An 18,598-nucleotide genomic window follows, 5' to 3' on the forward strand; every position below is an offset into this window, starting at 1 on the left:
TTCTCTTCATTCTCAAAGGTAGTGTTTGAGGCTTATTGGTTGTTTTCCTTTTATTCTTAGAGTGTTTTCCACTAGTCTGTTCTGCTTTTGCATGCTGTGATCCTTTGTTTTCTATGTTAGCTCTGAAATATAAGAAAAACCAGGCTACTGGTTTGGGCAGCAGCTCCTTTTTCAGGAACTAACCTTTGGTCTTTGGTGGACTTGAGGCAGTGTTGAAGAACAGAGGGCACTACTGTTCTGGGTGTTGTCAGCACCAGTAAAGAGAAACACAGACAAACGGATTCATTTCTTTCTGCTCCAGATTAATCCTGAAAGCGTTTTCCTGTGGTCACCCAAGTGGAGGTCTCCCTCCACCTCCCTGGTGCTCCATGACCTTTAGCAGTCCCAAAAGGAGGCTCAGTGCTGGTGACAGCTGGGAGATGTCAGCAGAACCTGAGTGAAAATATCCCAGCACAGCACTTCTCCAGGATGACTGAAATCCTATTTTGGGAGACGATAACATCATAACCTTTTAATTTCCCTTTCTATTTTTTTCTGGGTGACAGATTGACAAGCCTAGAGGATGAGGCTGTCTGTTCATGGAGCAGGTTTGGCGTGGGCAGCAGCCCCGACTGCTCCCCACTCTGCCCTGCTGGTGCCAGCCCTGACCTCGGGAGCTGCTCCTGCCCCAGCACTGCAGCCAGCAGCCCAGAGCCCTTCTCCTGCTGAGCCTGCCCAGGTGACTGATGCTCACTGCCAGAGCAGAAGTGGCTCTGCAGAGCAAACAGCTCCTCCCAGACATTGCAGTGATCACTCACCAGCCGAGCTGCTCCCAGCCCGCACTGCCAAACAACCATCCCATTTCCTGCCCCAGACAATCTTTGCCATTCTGTCTCCAGCCTTCCGTGCTCGTAACCACTGCTCACTTCAGATGGCATCGTTAAAGTCTAGGAGCAGAATGTGGGTCTTCTCTCATGCAAAATTATTTTAAGTATTACTAGTATAGTTAAAGAAATAAGAAAATATCATTTTGCAAGTTGTTGTTTATTTAATGTTTTTTTAATGTAGACAGCAGGTTATAACACAGGTTAAGAAAAAGATGTGCCATAAATCAACCTTTGTAGTTTATTTTTCTCTTTGATGAGTAGTTCCCCTTCTCTAATCCTTATTTTCAGTGCTGATGGTAGCACCATCTCCATTTGTTGTATGTGAAAGATAACACTTCCTGATAATGAAGATATTAGTCAGACAATTACCAGAATTGCTGCTTTCTGAGTGTTTTATTATAGAAGAAGTGTGGGGGGGAGGGCTTGCAGCAAGAGGCTGTGCACAGGAGAGTGATTCTGCTGTCCCTGCTCTTGCTGGTGGGGATTCTCATCCACTGCCTCTGAGAATGAACAGCAATAAAGAATATCCAGAATCAAGACAGGATAATATCTAATAATTTCCTGAATGGACAAAGAAAGTTTTAGGGTGAATTTAGAAGGGTATTACTATCTCAGCTTTAATGATACTATACTTTATATTAATTTAAAATTCCTCAACTTCAAAATATTCTTGTGGCCTCCACTCTCAGCCCACACAAAGCTGCTAAGACAAGGTACCTTTCCAGGCTAGAAAGAGCCATCAGTCAGCAGCACACAATAGATATCAAAGACATCCCACTTCTAAAGGTATCATTAATACCAGTGCAGAACAAAGTGCACTGCAGCTTTTCATATCTCATCTGAAAGAAAACCACAGTCAATCCCACCTTGCCTAGCTGAGGAGGAAGGGATGTATGCACTCTAAGGTTTCTCAAGGATGAGCACAAATTATGTCTCTTCAGGCAGTGTTACTTGGCTTTCTATTTGCTTATGGATCACTCCAGTTATTCCTTTAGGAAATAAAGCATTATACTGTCAGTCGTCAAAAATAGGCATTGTTAACGTTAGCTTTACTTTACATTAAACGTTTAAATTATATATGAGACGACTCAGGGTAAGGGTGTGCAGTGAACTGTGGTGTGGAGACTGGAAGTCTGTGTGAAGGCATTTTCAGAGAGCTTTGTGTGAAGGCTCTACACCTGGCCAAGCCTGTCTGGGCTCAGCTACAAAGGAAATGATAAACCCTCTCTTAGTCCCAGTGACAGCAGCGCCCTTTCCAGAAGGAAGGTTTGCAAACCTCACACTGAGCCCTCTGTGCACATGGGCGTGTTTGGGAGGACAGAGCCTGGGAGTGGCGCTGGGAGTCACCCAGGCACCCTGAAGTGAAAAGGAAAGGCAGAGTTGCCATGGGAAAGCTTCCTCAGCTGGGTGGTTCCAGCCCTCCTGTCTCTGCTGGCAGCATCTTCACATTTTCCCTGTCAGCCCAAACACACAGGATAAGGCAGGAGCCCTTCCAGAAGGTGCTCAGGTAGATCCCTGAAGCACACCCAGATGCAATCTTGGTGGGGGCACAGCTGCTAGTGGGAAAAATCAGGGAATTTTCCACATTCCCGTGCCCTTGCTGGGCTGTACCTGTGCCTAGGCACGCTGCTTTACTCCACATTTCAGTGGTGAGCCATTTGGACCACGGTATGTATTTTATTCCTCATTTGTTCTGCAGATTAAGCTTTTTATTTGTGAGCATAGTGTCACTTTTCACTATTCTGTACCTTGCTAGGCAGAAACAGGTGCCTTATTTGTGGAAACTTTAAAGCACAGTAAAACATAACACTAGTGGAAGCTCTCATGTTATTTCTACAGCCTCTTGAGCCTTAGTTAAGTGAAGTGATAGGATATGACACTGCTTTTTGTTGTTTTTGGTAACTTTTCCAAATAAACAATCTCCTGGAAATAAGGTATGACATTATTAGGCAGGTACTGAAGTGAAAACTCAGTGCTTGTTTGCTTTGTAGCATTGTTTTATTTGTGCAGTGAAAAGAATATTGTGGCAATGTGAGTGGCAGCTACACATAATGGAATATGTGTTTATCCCTGTTTATGTTTGCAGCATCAGGAGTGTTAATTAGAAGACTCTATCTCCTTTGCAGCCCTAGCTGCCATATGTAAATAAATGTTACCTAGTTTGAGGTGAGTTATCCCAAGTGTAAACAAGCAAATCAGAGTTAGTTCAAACTTTTTGGTAATTCACAAGATTATTCTTTGACTAAGATTTGATTCATATGATTCTTTAATATTCTGCACAGAATTTGGACTGCATAATGGCAGTACTCCTGCCAGCAACCCTATGCATCTGTCTATCAAAAAATAACATTTCTGTAATTACAGGATGGGTGATGATGCATACAGGGGAGGGAAATGCTGAAGGACAGCAGGAAGACAATCATAGCAACAAAACACACAACCTGCAGAAGTCAGAAGAATATTACAAAGATAAACAGAAACTTGTGGGAATTAGATCAGAGTCAGTATTACTGTGGTGAACAGAAAGAATGCTTTAACTGCAAAAAGCAAAGTAACTGAACAGAGAGGGCCTCAGAATTTTGTGTGCTTGCAAATGAAGAGAATTTCCACTAAAGCATCATTAAACTGTAGCCTCTGATAAATCTGAAATGCTGATGAGTAAGATTTGATTTGTCACTGTTTGCCATTTGATTTTAATCAGTGTTTCTGCGAGTGCATGCAAAACTTGGGTTTTCAGGGGAAAGCTGATTCTCTGGCTGTGGGGTTTGTGTGCACAACCAAGGCAGAAAGGGTGACTGGAACACACTGAAGAGACAGAAATGCTGCTTTGAAGTCCCATAACTAGAGGGGAACATTAAAAGTTTCGGAGATGTGCTAGAAAAATAAACTTTCTGGTAGGAAGCTGAATTTGGGTTGATTCAGAAACTTTTTGCTTTAACTCTTCTGCTGTTTGTAGAATAATTAGAAAAATCTAGAGAGATGAGGTGAGCTGAACTAATGTTGAGAAAAGACTCTTTGACATCTCCAGAGGGATGATGGGGGGATTGTAACCCTTGAAAATCTTGTACCCCAAATCCTTTGCTGTCAAATTGGCCCTTTCTGTTGTTTGAAAGGTGTGACAGGATTGATTGATTGTTGTTTGAAAGGATTTCCTGAGGATTCCCTAAGAGTTCCCAAGTGCTGCTTTCACCCCTGTCCTGTAAGGGATGGATTAGATGCCCAATGGAATGCTACAAACATAGACAAAGTTTATTTGTGCTGGATTAATTCAAGTTCATCAGCGCAAAGAGAGCCAAGCTAGACCTAAAAAAGAAGAGAGTAATTGAAGAAAAATGCTTAGCAAAGACACAGCCCCTCACCAGCCCATCCTAGCAGGGAGCTGAGGTTGTGGAAGTACAGATTGTTCTCTCCTGAGAGCTGACCTTGGGTTGAAGAGGTAACATGGCTCCTTTCTCACTTTCTCTGTATTTGCATGGCTATAAAAAAAAACATTTTTTTTTCTGTATCTTAAAGGCATTTTACTAATGTAATAGATAAAAAAGAAATATGTTAAATAAAAACATTTATTAGAGGACATAATTTTAAATATTTAATGATATAATTAAGTCTTATTAATGTAATGGTCTTTATTCTTCAGTTTAAAAATTCACAAGGTTAATTTCCCTTTCATCTTTATTATGCAATGTTTGCCACAATTATTTGTTATATATTCTTATAAATATTTGATGAATATTAGAGATTTTAATTTAAACAAAAATATAGGTCATGTTTTACCACAGTGTTACTCTGGTGTTAAGCTGGAATTAGTGAAATTAGCAGAGCAGTGAGTCAGGCCCTGCTATTTCTCCAGTTATTCCAGAGTTGGCTTCTTTGACTTGAGTGATCCACAAAAAAAAAACAACAAAACCACACCTTTTACTACACTCTCTTCACTTTTACAGGTTTGCAAAGAAGCTGAGCATCACCAAGCTGTGGATCAGCCACATCATTTCCATGTTGTCTCCTCTGGGAGACATTATTTGCATCGTCTCAGTCTCAGATACTTATTCACTTGATTTTTCTGCATTTGACAATAAAAACCACCTATCAGCATTGGTAAATGAATTTAGAATATATTTCAGGAGGTATTGACTTGATTCATTAAATTACTGGCATTAAAACCAGTTGTTTTTAGTAACATGATCTTCCCTCTATGTGCTCTATCTGTTTAGCTTCTTATGAAGAAGGCAGGTCCTTCAGCATGGAATCCTGTGCATTTAAATCATTGATATTTTCCTTCATTAGCAGTATTTCTTACATATGTACCAGAAATATTTTTAGGGGAAATGGATGCTTTATTTTACCACTGCATTATGATTTTTTTTTTAAAGATCAGTCTGCCAAACTACAATGTCAGCAGCTGCTGAAAAAAATCACTTTATGGGCAATATGTTGACTTCCCTGCTTAATTAAATAAAGAAATAAAGCAGAACTCTCTGGAGAAAAGTATTCTGAAATAAGAATATACTCCTAATCTGTCACTGCATTCAGAATGGAAAAACAAATACCATTTGAGCTAGCAGCCAGATTTCAGCTTGTGCTGCTATTAGATTTGGGTTATGAGGTGTGCAGAAGTACCTTTGGCTGAGCTTCTTCAGGTGGCCCATGCTGAAACCTGGCCTTGTGCTTCTTTCCCTTCTATCGGTACCACAGCTCCCTTTGGATTGCTGTAATTGTCACCTCCCAGGGACCTGAGATCTGCTGCTCCTCCTCCAGATAAGGAAGGCACTTCATGAAGAGCTGGGCTGAACTTAAGGGATTTATTATCTCCAGGACAGGGGTGGCAGAATGCTGTCCGTTTTTAAGGTATGAACTTCACAACAAGAAGCTGCCCTTGCCCCTGCCTGGCTCTTTTCTTTCCTGCTGCTCTCCTGATGCCCAGAGCAGGTGAATTTGTGAGAGCAGCTCACTCTTATCCCTGCAGGGATGAGGGCTGAACACACCTGGGGAAGTTTACTCAAATCTGGAGGAAATAAAGGCAGTTTATTTGCCCAGATCACAAGACCTGTCTAACCTTGATGTACTTTAGCTCTAAATGATGAGAGCATCTATTGCAGCATTGTTTCTGGAATAACTCCTGTTGTTGTGTTCCTGGCAGCACGGTGCCTGGGGGCAGTGTGGCTGTTAAAATAGGGCATTATGTGTTAGAAAACCATGTATTGGCAAAGGGTGGTGCTTTGCTGTGTCCTGTTTGCCTCCCATGGCTGCTAAACTGCACCAGAACTGTGTGTTCTCTGCAGAATTCATGAGGAACAGTCAAGGTACAAAAATTAACCTTCAGCAAAGCCAAGCTGGCAAACGGGAAACAATCCTGTGGGCTTCTCTCAGCACCTTCACTTGGAAACCACAGCTCTGCCACCACAGCCCAGCTCAGAGGTAGTGATGATGACTCTTTCCACTTATAGGAAGTCCTACTGATTTTACAACTCATAAAAGATTCAATTCTCTCACCTTGTGTAGCATATCCCTATTATAGGCAACAATTTCATCTCTCCTGGGATCCACCCATCCCTCTTACCTCAGCTTTCAGAAGTCCATTAAAAATCTGTTTTGAGTATGCTTAGGCTTGCTATTATCTTGGAATCTTATGGTAAATCCTGCCTGAAAGTGAATGCTTGGCTTTGAGGTCAGGCCACAGTGAAATGAGGAATGGAGAAAAACTCTTCAATGGTTCCCCCCAAAATGAACTCGTCTGTGCAGTGGAGAAACTTATGTGGGGAACTCAAGGGTTAAGCCTGCTTTTTAAAAGCAAGGGAGCCCTTAGAAATAAGCTTAAATAAATCAAACTTATTTAAAGTTATTATTTAAACTCATAAATAAGTTAAACTCTCTCTTGCAGGTACACTTCCTTGTAGTTTTTCATTCTTTGTTTTTGGAGCAGCAGCTGGTAATTTTACCTCTCCACACTTTTATCTCCCAACATCTTCCCCCTCCTCTTCCTCTGACTGTTCTTTGGTGTCAGGCAGCTGCTGCACAGAGCCTGCTCTCACTGACAGACACGACTGGATTTGTCCAGCCAGGTGATGTCAGAATTTTGAGGGAGAACACACAGAACTTGTTACATGTGTGCCCCAGTCGTTATTTTATTTATTTATACTTGCCTGTTTTCTAAACTGTAGACAAAGACTACTTTTAAAAGACCCTAGAAGCATAGGGGGATTTGTTGTTAATCTTGTTCTAGGGTCAGGTTTTGTTGATGAATATAGTAATTTCCTTTGCAGAGAGAAAACTGTTATTTTGGTTCTGATAACACCAAAAACTATTTGTTTGTAAACTTTGACATTTGCACGATGCCCAAAAGAATTATTGGGCTTTATTTAACTTACACCTCTGGGAATAAAAATCTGACAGCAACAGGGGTGATTTGATTTTGCATGGAGGAGATAATTCATTTATAGCCACACAATTAATGCAGTGAACATTGAATTTCTCTCTCCTCTCGAAGAAAAGCACTGTTACATATTACTTTGGGATTTAGGAGAGTAGCTGTTAGAAAAAAAAAAAAAGCAGAAAAAATTATTTTAACCTGCTTAATTACTGCACACTAGAGGGCACTTGAGGTAGAGCAAACAATATTTCCACAGCTCCTGTGACCGATCCAGCTCCTGATGTTCACAAGGCAGAGTGAAAACCCACAGCGAAAGATTAACTTCCCAAATTGCATCCTGTACAATTTCTATCCTTCTGTACATTAATGTACAAAAAAAAAACCCAAAAAACCACTTTGAATGCCTTGCTGGATATAATTTTCTTATGTCTTTCTCCTAGTGTTTGATGTACAAAAGGAATAATTGTTTTTCTAATAGCCAACTTGACAGCAACTAGTCAAAATTGCAAACAGTGCCCAAGGAATAATAAAACCCGATAATGCATTGTTATTTTTATGCACTCTCTAATATCATTGGTGCAAAAAATACACAGATTAGTAGTTGGGGGTTTATATTTTATAATCTCTGGAGAGTGGAAGGGGCTCAGGGCTAGTTGTGTTTTATAGTGCTAAATGAAGTGTTTGGGGATGGCAAAGGATGTGCTAAGGGCCCACAAGCCCAGGGCTGCTGCTGAGCTAAACTTTTGTTTTTGTCTGACAGAAAAGACTTTTCCTTGGGCTGGAGGAGGAATTTGAATGGTTACAGGAATATGTTTGTCCAGTCAAAGCAAAAGTAATTTCAAAATCAATGCATCCATTTCTCCTCACATCTCAAGTAACGAGGGACTGGAGTTGGATTAGATGCTGCTCTCAGAAGGCTCAGAGTCGAGAGCAAGGATTTTTGGGTGGTTGAGAATCACTTCTGTCACTTATGGCTGCTGCTGCTCGCTCTTCAGTGGGGCTCTCCAAGCTTTCTGTTCCAGTGCTGGGTATTGAATTTTAACCATGTGTGATCTCTGAAGGAATCTGGCATTCCTTTGCAATCCCTCACTTAAGTCTCTCAGGGTTTCTAGCCTTGCCTGTTAAAATGTAAACACGAATTTTTCAGAGGGGAAAAAAAATGAAACTAAACCTACCCCAACCCTGTACCTTTATCTCACAGGCTGCTTGTATCATTTCCCTTGTTTTAATCTATAGGATCACTTGTAAGCATTATATAATGGATTTTTTTTTCAACTTACAGATGTCTTCAGTGACTTCCCAAACACAGGAGATCATTATTTTTCCTGATAACCAACTTGTGATAACTGTATGCAAGCAGGTTTTAAAGGTTGCAAGACAGTGATAAGAACCTGTGTTCTAAAGGTAATTATGTCTGTGTGCTGGCACAGGGAGCTGATAAAAGTGCATATTTTATTCAGAAATGTTCTGGACTTAAGATAAACCTTCTTGTTTCTTCTTATTTCATGCAATGTCAGTTCTAGCATACAAGGCAAATTAAATTAAATTAAGGAGTAATCCCTCACGTAATTTGAGCAAAAGGTGCCAATGACATAGAGTGGGTATTGCCTAGGAAAACAGCACTTAATTTATTTAAAGCTTTAATGCAACAAAAGTGGCAGGTGATGCCACTGTCCATAAACTTGCTTTAGTAACGTTCAAATCAGTTATTAATTTCTTATTACTTTGAAGTGGCATTTTAGTGGCAATCCCTGTAAGCAAAAGTAGCTTGCAGTAAACTCATTTATCTTGATCAAGCAATTCACTCTGGACTCATTAATTGCATGCAATTTTGGATCAGGCCCCATTTTACGTATTGAAAACGGAAATCAGCTACTGATGCTTTGATATCTCACTGGTAGGTGATCTGATGGAATAAAATGTGGATGTGAGAACTCAGCACAGTCGTTTCTTTTCCCCTCTCAAGCCCTGGCCTTGTTATTTAAATGAGATGACCCAAACTCTGACTCCAGCAGTAACTCTGGCAAGGCTGGGCTGTGACTGAGTTGCCCCTGAAGAGCTCATTTCAAGCTGCTTCTACTGAATATTTTTAAGCAATAAAGTCTAAACTCTGTCTTCAGGAAACGGTTGATTGCACTGCTGAGGAACAAAAAATTAAATTATAATCAACAACTGTTTTCACAAAAACATGAAAGTGAGAAAAGATGGTGGAATTCCATTATGCCACATATTTTAGGTGACAGATACTTCCTGTCTATATAGGCATGGGAAGTCACATTGGGGTTTTAATCCTTCTTATAAAAGCAAAGCAATATAGAAGAAAATCTCCCTGTTCTCTTCCAAGCTGAGGTTAATTTTTTCCCAATTCTCCATCACAACCAATCAAAAAACCAAACAAAAACAACTCCAGAAACTAAAACCCACCTAAAAGAAAAAAAAAAATAAGCAAACCCTCCAAAAAACACAACCAAACAAAAAAGTAACCAAAAAGTACCAAAAAAACAAGATGAAAAATAACCCCAAAATAACAATACCAACAACCAACCCATACCACAAGCCAATGCATTTTGTAAATATTCTGATTTGTTGGTTTTTTTTCCTCCCTGATCTCAAAATTTAATATGAAAAATTGTATTCCAGTTTGATCCAGGATGAGATTCAATCCTATTCATTTTGCAGATGACTTCTTTCTTCAGTACTGTCATTAAATTAAAAATCTTCATCCCATTGCAACTGAAGCAAGAGCTGCTTTTTGCTTAAAAAATGAAATGGCCATTTAGAAGATAGAGGAATAATCTTCCTTATAATATTTATTTAAGAGGAAACAATTTTTAGCCAGCATATTCATCAGTCTTATGCTGTAGTGTGTGTATATATATATAGCTCAGTATGATAAATATCATTAAATCATTTCATCTGGATAGGATGCAGAAAGTTGCAAATGTTCCTTTGCTATTCCAAGCTTATTTTTACATTAATTTTAATCTATACACTTCTTCCTGTCAAGATTTACTCCATCATCTGAAAGGCTTTCCAGCAGGGGAATCCATGGATGGCATAATCCATTTTAACAAGACACTTACCATCCTCTCCTACAACCTGAGGATGAAAGAGCACAGCTTTTGCCCTGGTAATTTCCAATTGCAAGAAAGGTCACGTAGAACAAATGGCACAAGTCAAAGGTTGAAATCAAAACAAAAAACTAAACTTTTAAGCTGCACTTGGAGGTACAACCTCTACCATTAGCTTTCTTCCCACACACAACTGTGCTGCCTATTTAAAGCAAGGACACGAGGGTTCTTATTAAGAAGAACTTTTATTCTTGGTTGCTTCCATCAGGTGTTTTTAACAGAAATTAAAACCAGGTGTGCAACCACTCTTACTGAATCCTTAAAAAAGTTTGAAAACTGGCATTAATTCCCAAGAGTAAAGCCAGGCTGAGCATCCTCATGCTTTCCTTGTGACAAGATCTGTATTTTCACTGTGTGGCTCAGTTGGTGGAACGATGGGGGAGAAAAACACTCTTTGCCTCAGCAGAACCCCAGGTGAAAGGAAACCATATTTCTGATCTTATCTATTGCACTGCCAAGTGTTTTGTATTTCCCTCAAGGCTCTCTGCCTGCTTCAAGTATTGTGTGTTTTTATATCCATCCTCCTCCAAGGAATCCTCCCAGGCTCACAGCTCAGAAAGTAAGAGCTTGGGCTGAGGGAAACAAAGCCATAGTTAGATGTTTCTTCATTGACCTTGAAAAACGGCACATTCTGGGTGCGTTTTGCTACATTCCCATGAGTCTGAGACTTTTCAGAAGGAGGATTTGTGCAAGCAGAAATGCACCTGTTATCTGCAATAGCTTGCATTTAGTTAAGATAAAGTTGAGCAGAGCTACACATGGAGGGTCTCATGCACTCATAGGATCAGCATGGAAAATAAGATTAACAATCATGGAACTAAATTATATGGTATTCTTACTATATAGCAGAATATTAGGGTCCACGTTCTGCAGTCCTAGGTAGATCTCCAACAGAGGAGTCATCTTACCTTTTGCTTAAGGAGGAGAGGTTTTCAGCTGCTCTGAAGGAAGTTCAGATGACCAGCCCTTTAAAAATAAAGTTGAGCAAGGAACCTGCTTCATTAATGTAGAACCACACAGCATGTTCATTTCAACCACAGCATCCTACTGGTCAAGGAGAGTTGGAGAAAGATGGAATTGAGTGCAATTCAACTTCCCCAACAGCACTAGCTCAGTGTGGAACCAGCCCTCCATTTCAAAAGTCCCTGCCTGTACCTGACCACGTCTGTGCCTTGTGCTCTTACCCCTTCCCTTTCGGTGAGCATCACACTTGGGGAGGATTCAGACATACGATGCATTATTAAAAATAATACATTTAATCTGCTAACAGATAATCCATGCCCCATGAAAAGGAGAAAAGCCCAGTGGATGAGGAATGTGGGCAGGGGATGGATGGCAGTGGCCTGTCCCTCTCGGGCTGCTGGCCGTGCTTTGTCTGCCCCGGATGGGACGAGCCCCCTCCAGCCCTGTAGAGCCAAAGGCAGGTGACGATGGCCAGCGCTGGGCTCCCTGAGCCCGCATCCAGCGCTCCGGCAGCCGGGGATGTGCGGGGTCCCGGGGCTGTGCGGGGTCCCGGGGCTGTGCAGGGTCCCCGGGATGTGCGGGGTCCCCGGGATGTGCGGGATCCCGGCGCTGTGCAGGATTTCGGCTCTGTGGGTCACAAAGAGGATTTGGGGACAGGGTCACGGACTTACTGCGCGGTGCTGCCTCCATCCCGCTCCCGCTGCCGGAGGGCGGCCGGCGCTGCCCTGGGGCTGCTCCGCGCAGCGCCCGAGGCCACCGAGAGCCGCGAACCGCCTGCAGCTCCCCGGGCGTGTTGGCAAAAACGTTTTTCAAGGATGCCCTCCCTGTCCCCGGGGCGCCCGCCCAGCGCTGTCTCACGCAGACGAGCGGCTGCCCGCGGCCCCTCGGGGTGCTGCCGCATCCCCCCCGCATCCTCTCCCGCGGGCATCACCCCAAAGGACGGGCAGGGCAGGGCAGGGCAGGGCAGAGCAGGGCAGAGCAGGGGGGGCTCCTCCTCGCCGACGCTCCGGGCACGTCCCAGCCCCGGCGGGCTCGTCCCCGGTGGCCCCGCTCCGGGCCCGGCCCCCCCGCCCGGCGCCCACCCCCGCCCTCCCCTCCCTCCATGCCCGCATCCCTCCCTCTCTCCCTCGCTCCCTCCCTCCCTCGCTCCCGGGCGATGCCCCGGTGCGGAGCTGGCGGCCCGGGCTCCCGGCAGGACCGCGGGGAGCGAGCGGCGCCGCCGCCCCTGGAAAAGTTGTGTGCCTGCCGGGGGGAAGGCGGGCAGGGGAAGGAGGGGGAAAACCACCACCCCAAAGTGCTTACACGAATTTCCCAGCGCTAGACCTGCCTCCGAGATCAGCCCAATAAGAGCTGTCAGGGGAGGCTCCCGGCTCACTTTTCCACATCGCTTCACAGTTACGTTTGGCAGGCAGGCAGGCACGGTGGCGCGCTCAGCCCCGGAATTAGCGGATTTATTTGGAATATCCTGCTTTCCTGGAGACGTGCGGCTGCCGCTGCCTTGTGCGAAGGGAGAATTTAATAACTGCGCTCCAGCATGCAGGCACAGAGACCCGGGAAGCCCAGCAAGCAGCGGCTCCGCCGGCATCCGCAGCCTCGGAAAGCATGAGAAGAAAATCTGGAGCACCCTGCCTGTTCCCAGCGACCGGCTGATGTTTTTTTTACCTCACCCTTTCAATCCGTGCGTGAAGTGGCTGTGGGCAAGCGGCTCCCTTGCTCCTTGAAAGAGTGAGTATTCGTTTTCTACAGACAATTTGTGCTGGCTGGCAGAGGGCTCTCGCTCCGTGGGTTTCTGGCTGACTTGGGCTCCGTGTGCGTGCAAGGTGCGCTGGGCGAGCGCCTTCCTCGTCCCTAGGTGCGGTATTAGACTGAACTGGGGTGCCTCAGTAAGTCAGATGTTTTCAAATTGCCGATAATGAAAATGTCGTGGGATGCTTGTCAGTTATTTTTTTTTAATTATTATTATTATTATCATTATTATTCTCTTGGTAGAAGAAGTGGTGGTAATTGTATTTGTCTTCCCTGTTATTGGTGGGTTTTTTTGGGAGGTTTATTTTTCCTTCCCTTCTACAACCCTCCTTTAAAGAATCAGGAGGACTTTGGATCACAGATGGTTGCTTCTGAGGCTGGCGAACCCGTTTCTTCTCTTTATTTTCTTATTTAGTACAATAAGTCTCTGGGCTATTTCACTGTGTTGAATAGATGCAGGGCTGCATTCATGCATTGAAATAGATTGCAGTTTTCGTGCTGAGAATAAAAATCACCCACCAGCCAGATATGTAAATGAGGGAGGAGGAGGCTGGAAGAACCTTGGGGGGGGGGGAAATCCCCCCGATTTATTATCACCTTCCCTCCCCCCTCAAAGCTTTGCACCCCCTAAGTAAATAAATAGGAATGGCTTCATAGCTTCCTTTCCTACTTTGAGAGAGGAAAGCATCCCAGAAATACTGCTCTTCTTGAAAGCTGCGATGGGAATCAATCTGTAGCCATAACTAGCCAGGAGTCATCCCTGTCCCACAAGTTGTTTTCCTCCCCATCCTTTGGCTGACTAAACAGAGGATGCACCCAGCTGAAACTTGGGAGCGGCAGAAAGCCCCTTAGCCCCAGCCGCTCATTTGCTGCCAAGGCTCCCAGAGCAGAAACGCGGGAGCCCGTGGCCCCCTGAAGCTGCTGTGCCACTGAACGCTTCATCTTCTCTTTGAGGAAGGCAGAGGAGGAACACATCCTTCTATTCTGCTTGGCTCCAGTATCTGCTGGGTAGCAGCATCCCAGTCGGGAGCCCCAAGCCGCCAGACAGCATCCCTGCTCGGCAGCACCAGCGCCGGGCTTGGCTGGCAGGCACCGCCAGCTTCAGCACCGGAGCCTGTGGCAGCTTCTAGGTGGGTAATAGAAAAGAGATTAATCCAAATCCTTATTTAGACTGCCTACCGCCATGAAGGTGACACTACTTAACACGGGCAGGAATTCCTTTGCGCTTCGTTGCCGTTCAGTCGTGTCTTGAATTTGTCTCAATTCAAACAGTTTGCGTTTGGTAGCAGACTAAATAGAGTGGAAGCAATCCAAGCTGGCATTTAGCGGCGCTGCACAGACCCGCTCGCGTTGCCAACAGGTATCAAACTGTACCCTCGCTCTCCTCCCTTCCACACAGGCACAAACGCACTCTGTGTGCCGTGCAAACCAGCCCGTCTCTTTTCTCTGAAAGGAGGAGAAACACATACAACTTTTATAAAGGCTGACACCTCTGAACAGCCACCTGGAGCGCGTAAAGGGCTCGCCCGTCGTGGCGCTGGCTGTCGCGGACAGGTGTTTTTTGGGAGGTGCTGATGGCAAGAACTCAAATAGCGACAACTGTTTATTGTTTCAAATGTAACGTGTTAGCGCTTAATGGGAGGGAAGTTAACAGCTGCTCATTTCAGTTTCAATTAAAGAATAGAGCTGATAACTACCAAAGCCATAGATAAAGAATCCTCTTAACTTCGCTCATCCTCTTCTGGAAATTCTTCGAGAGTTTCTCTGCAACAAGGATAAGGAGAAATATGCAGTTCTCTTGTGTGAGTAATATTCCTCCTCTATGTTCCATACTAGACTGCTGTGAACAAGTAGAGACTTCACAATAGCCTTCTCAGTATATAGAAGTAAATAATAAATAAATTCAGAAGAGCAGGAAATTAGTCTCATGTACATTTTACTTGTCTTAAACAGGATTATGAATATTCTGGAAGAAGTTAGTATTTGGCATACCCGGTAAATTATCAAATTTCACACCCATAAAATCTGATAATATCAGAGCCCAAAAGCACTCTGTGATGCTACCTCCCAGCCTGATAGCATGGATGGTTGTGGCAGAAGAACCCTAGGAAGGGAAGTGATTATTACACGATATTTTCATCCTTTAAGCCTTATTGTTCCACCTCCCTGCTTTCAGAACGAGCACAGCTTTCTGCTAGCTTCCTCCTAAGCTATTTGTTAACTCCCTTCTTTTTCCAAACTTGCATCCTGGCTATGGAGGACTTTGATTTCCATGCTTAGTTGTAAGCTGAGGGCCTTCAGTGTCCTTGGAGATTCAAGCATTTCATGTAAGTTGGTTCTTAAATTATCCAGGTGAACAATTTGTTAACTGGGCAGGCTGCTAGCCAAGAAACTAACTTTGGACATTTTCTTCAATATTAAAAAATCAATAGCTCTCCGTGTGCCTGCTTAACAAATGCACCTGGTTTTAATAAGAAGTACGGCTGTAAATGACAGCTACTCCTTGTATGCCTTTCCTTAAAAATAAAACAGAAGTTTTAATCTCTGCGAGGTGAGGTAGAATCCTCCTCAGATGGACTCTCTTGGTGGTTTTTAAAATGTTATTTAGTCATTACCATCAGCTCCTGTTACTGAGGTCCAAAAAAGAGCTGTAAAGGGGGAAGTAGTCCCACAATCAGATTTAAATTCACTTTTTTGTGAGATTTGTTATCTTTTGAATTTTTGTCATTTGTGATGTTCAGGATTTTTCCAATAACATTGCACCTTTACCAAATCAATTTAATTGATCCCTGGGCACTTTATTTGCACCACTGTTAACATATGATGCATTGTCTTCTCTTAAAAAAAAAATCCTCTCTTCTTCAGGATGTAGAACCATTTCAAGTGAGAACTCACAGTCAGCCATGGACATAAATTTAGCTCTGTCAGCCCCTGAAGCTCTTCTTGAATTTTGTTTCTATTTCCTCTCATGTAGTTGCAGATTTCATCTTTTAAAATCTTTGCTTAGGAAGATCATTCTCACAGAATTTAACTGAGACTTTTTCGGACATTTATTGAAAATAGGGGGCCTGGAACCCACCCACTTGACTCTTCTTGGTAGGCACAGATCATTTGATGTCCAAGCCCTGAGGAATGTTAATAAAGGGAGAGAAATGGGGATATCTGAGATTACGGACAAGAAGGGATGTGCCCATGTCCTAAAATTTCTCGGAGCTGTGTATTTCTAAGTGATGATTGTGCATGTTTTGTGACAGAAAGCAACTGCTCATGCAGGTATTTTTATAAATTCCCCAAACCTATCAGATACCCCATATCTCATCAGTATTCCTTTTCCATTTTAATATTATTAAAGCCTGACCTACTATTAATACAATGGTATGCTTGTAGCACATACTAAAGTGGCATCATAAGAGTCTTTCATCTATGAGTATAAAATAATAAAACCTCAGTTCTTTCAGTGGAAGGCAATGCTATGGCAATTTGAGCTTGGAACATTTTAAGCATCATTGCTACCATAAGATCACATCAATAGAATTAAATTAGATCATGGAAACGCAACATTTTTCTTAGTGTTGTTGCCATAGAAAAGGTGGCTCACTTCTGAGCTTTTTGAACATAACTATTTGAGCAATAGACAGACAGAGAACAAAATAAAGTCCAATTTGAGATTACAAATGTTTGTCTATATATATACACACACACTTATTTTCCTCTTCCTTGTTCTAGAATCTGTTCAGCATGTTTCTCATTTTATCAACCACGTAAATAACTTCAACTCAGTGGCATTTCAACTGCATTAAAAAAATTTTGTACCAAAATACATTGGATACTGATGGCACCTGAAGTAATAAGTGCAAGCTGAAAAGGAAAAAAATTATCTGTGAACCAGTTCAGTTACCAACAGATAGTCTTTTACCTGGAGTCAGATGCTATAAAATCTGATTTCCATCTGCCTTAGCCATGAGAGCAGCCTTTATCCATGGGTTGGTTGTAGTGATAGCACTCATAGAATTGATTTGCCAAGGTGTTGATCATGATGTGTCTTGTGGAAATCATTTGAAATTGAGAATGATGAGCGCCCTGGCTCAGGTTTGAGATTAGCAATGTCTCCCAGTCCCAGATCTGAGAAGGGAAAGCTCCCATGGGAAGGGTCTGCTGTACCCTGTGGTGCCCAAGCCCTAGGCAAGCCCACAGAGTTGTTTCTCAGTGTGTCTTGGTCAGGTCTTTGCAACAGATGTGGAAGTTCAAAACATTAGGAAAACAGTTCCTTGGTCACAGTTTCAGCTTTTGTGTGCATTCACCCCAAGTGGCTTTTTCCAGGGCAGCAATGCTCAGCCTCATTTGAGAACTCCCATTTACACCCATTTCCTTTGCAGTCACTGATGATCAGAGTCACATGAGCATATTTTATGTATTTATGTTTTATAAATATATAAAACTTATATATTTTTATACATATATATTATTTCAAAGCCGTAAATACTGCAGCAAATGGAGTGCATGCACTCAAGAGGGAGTTGAGTTCTCCAATTGAATATCACAACACTTCAGATGTGCATCTCTCTTATGGATTAAATGTAACAGCCCTGACTGCCCTTTAAGTAACAGAGCATCAAAACTTAATGCCACTGAAGTTTAGATTGAGTCCTGTGTTCTGGTCTCTGACCTTTATTTTTTGTGTGTTTCCAAAAGTTAGATGAAAACAAATGAATGGGGGGAAAAAACCTCACAAAATCTCAGCTTGGCAACTCCAGATGAAATAAGTTTAACATTGGAGAGTCCTAATTCTTTCCAAGCAACTCATCTAGATTGATTGTAAAACTGCCATCAAATTCAGTGATGCAAAATTAGAAACCTTCGTTTCTAATTTCAGGTATCTCAGCAGAGATTTGAGGTTTTGTGCAGTCATACTCTATACAGTTAGGAAAGTCCAGATAAGTTCAGAATTTTCCTCTCAAAAGGTTTTTTAATGCACACACACGGTCATGCACACAGCTGGGGAGTTTATGTACTTTTCACCAGGTCATGATGTCCAGTCATAATTTTATAATCTTAGTTTAATCGGAATACATGTCAGGAAAACATGAGTTTTTCTTCAAGTATTATATTTTCTTTAATTCTGTAGAGAATACCCAATATTCGTTAAATAAGAATATGAAAGTTCTTTTGTGCATATTTATATATTAAAAAAAAAAAATGGCTGAAAAAGAATCCCAGAAAGCAAGATATTTATGTCCTCCATTAATATTTAAAGATTTTTTTTTTCCCCAGGAAGTACAGGATAAGCACATCCCAGCTGCTGAAAGTCTCCTGATAAACAATGCCCCGGGCAGAGCATGGCTCACACCTCATTCTCAGTCTCAGGCCGATCTGTTTGCCTTTTTGTGAGCTCACTTCACGTTGAGCACAAGTTGCCTTTTCTCCCTTCTCTCCTGGCAGAGCGATGGAGGTCTCACATTATGTAATGCACCTTCTGGGGAGGGAGCAAGGCTGGGGCAGCTGAGGTGGTGCAGTCTGTGCAATGC

The 18,598-nt window shown here is 42.7% G+C and overlaps 1 protein-coding gene and 1 long non-coding RNA gene across 5 annotated transcripts in view; one reads left to right on the forward strand and one right to left on the reverse strand.

Moving 5' to 3' along the window:
• Positions 1 to 1,004: 1,004 nt before the first annotated feature.
• Positions 1,005 to 13,888, reverse strand: LOC148222340 (uncharacterized). Of its 4 annotated transcripts, none has more exons than XR_015806194.1 (3): positions 12,630 to 13,883; positions 11,273 to 11,330; positions 1,005 to 10,936 (listed from the first exon to the last, which is right to left on the reverse strand). It is a non-coding gene; the product is annotated as an uncharacterized LOC148222340 (long non-coding RNA). The 4 variants fall into 4 exon arrangements; XR_015806195.1 differs by lacking the exon at positions 12,630 to 13,883 and adding an exon at positions 11,999 to 12,028; XR_015806192.1 differs by having other exon boundaries at positions 1,005 to 11,330; positions 12,630 to 13,888.
• CDH8 (cadherin 8) overlaps positions 12,623 to 18,598 on the forward strand; it is a 150,640-nt gene continuing 144,664 nt past the window's right edge. Inside the window, exon 1 of the mRNA XM_088171832.1 lies at positions 12,623 to 13,052. The gene's annotated coding sequence lies outside the window, so the exon portion shown is untranslated. The remainder of the gene's footprint in view (positions 13,053 to 18,598) is intronic.

The sequence above is a fragment of the Sturnus vulgaris genome, chromosome 12, assembly GCF_052056855.1.
Source record: "Sturnus vulgaris isolate bStuVul1 chromosome 12, bStuVul1.hap1, whole genome shotgun sequence".
NCBI classification, from domain to species: Eukaryota; Metazoa; Chordata; class Aves; order Passeriformes; family Sturnidae; genus Sturnus; species Sturnus vulgaris.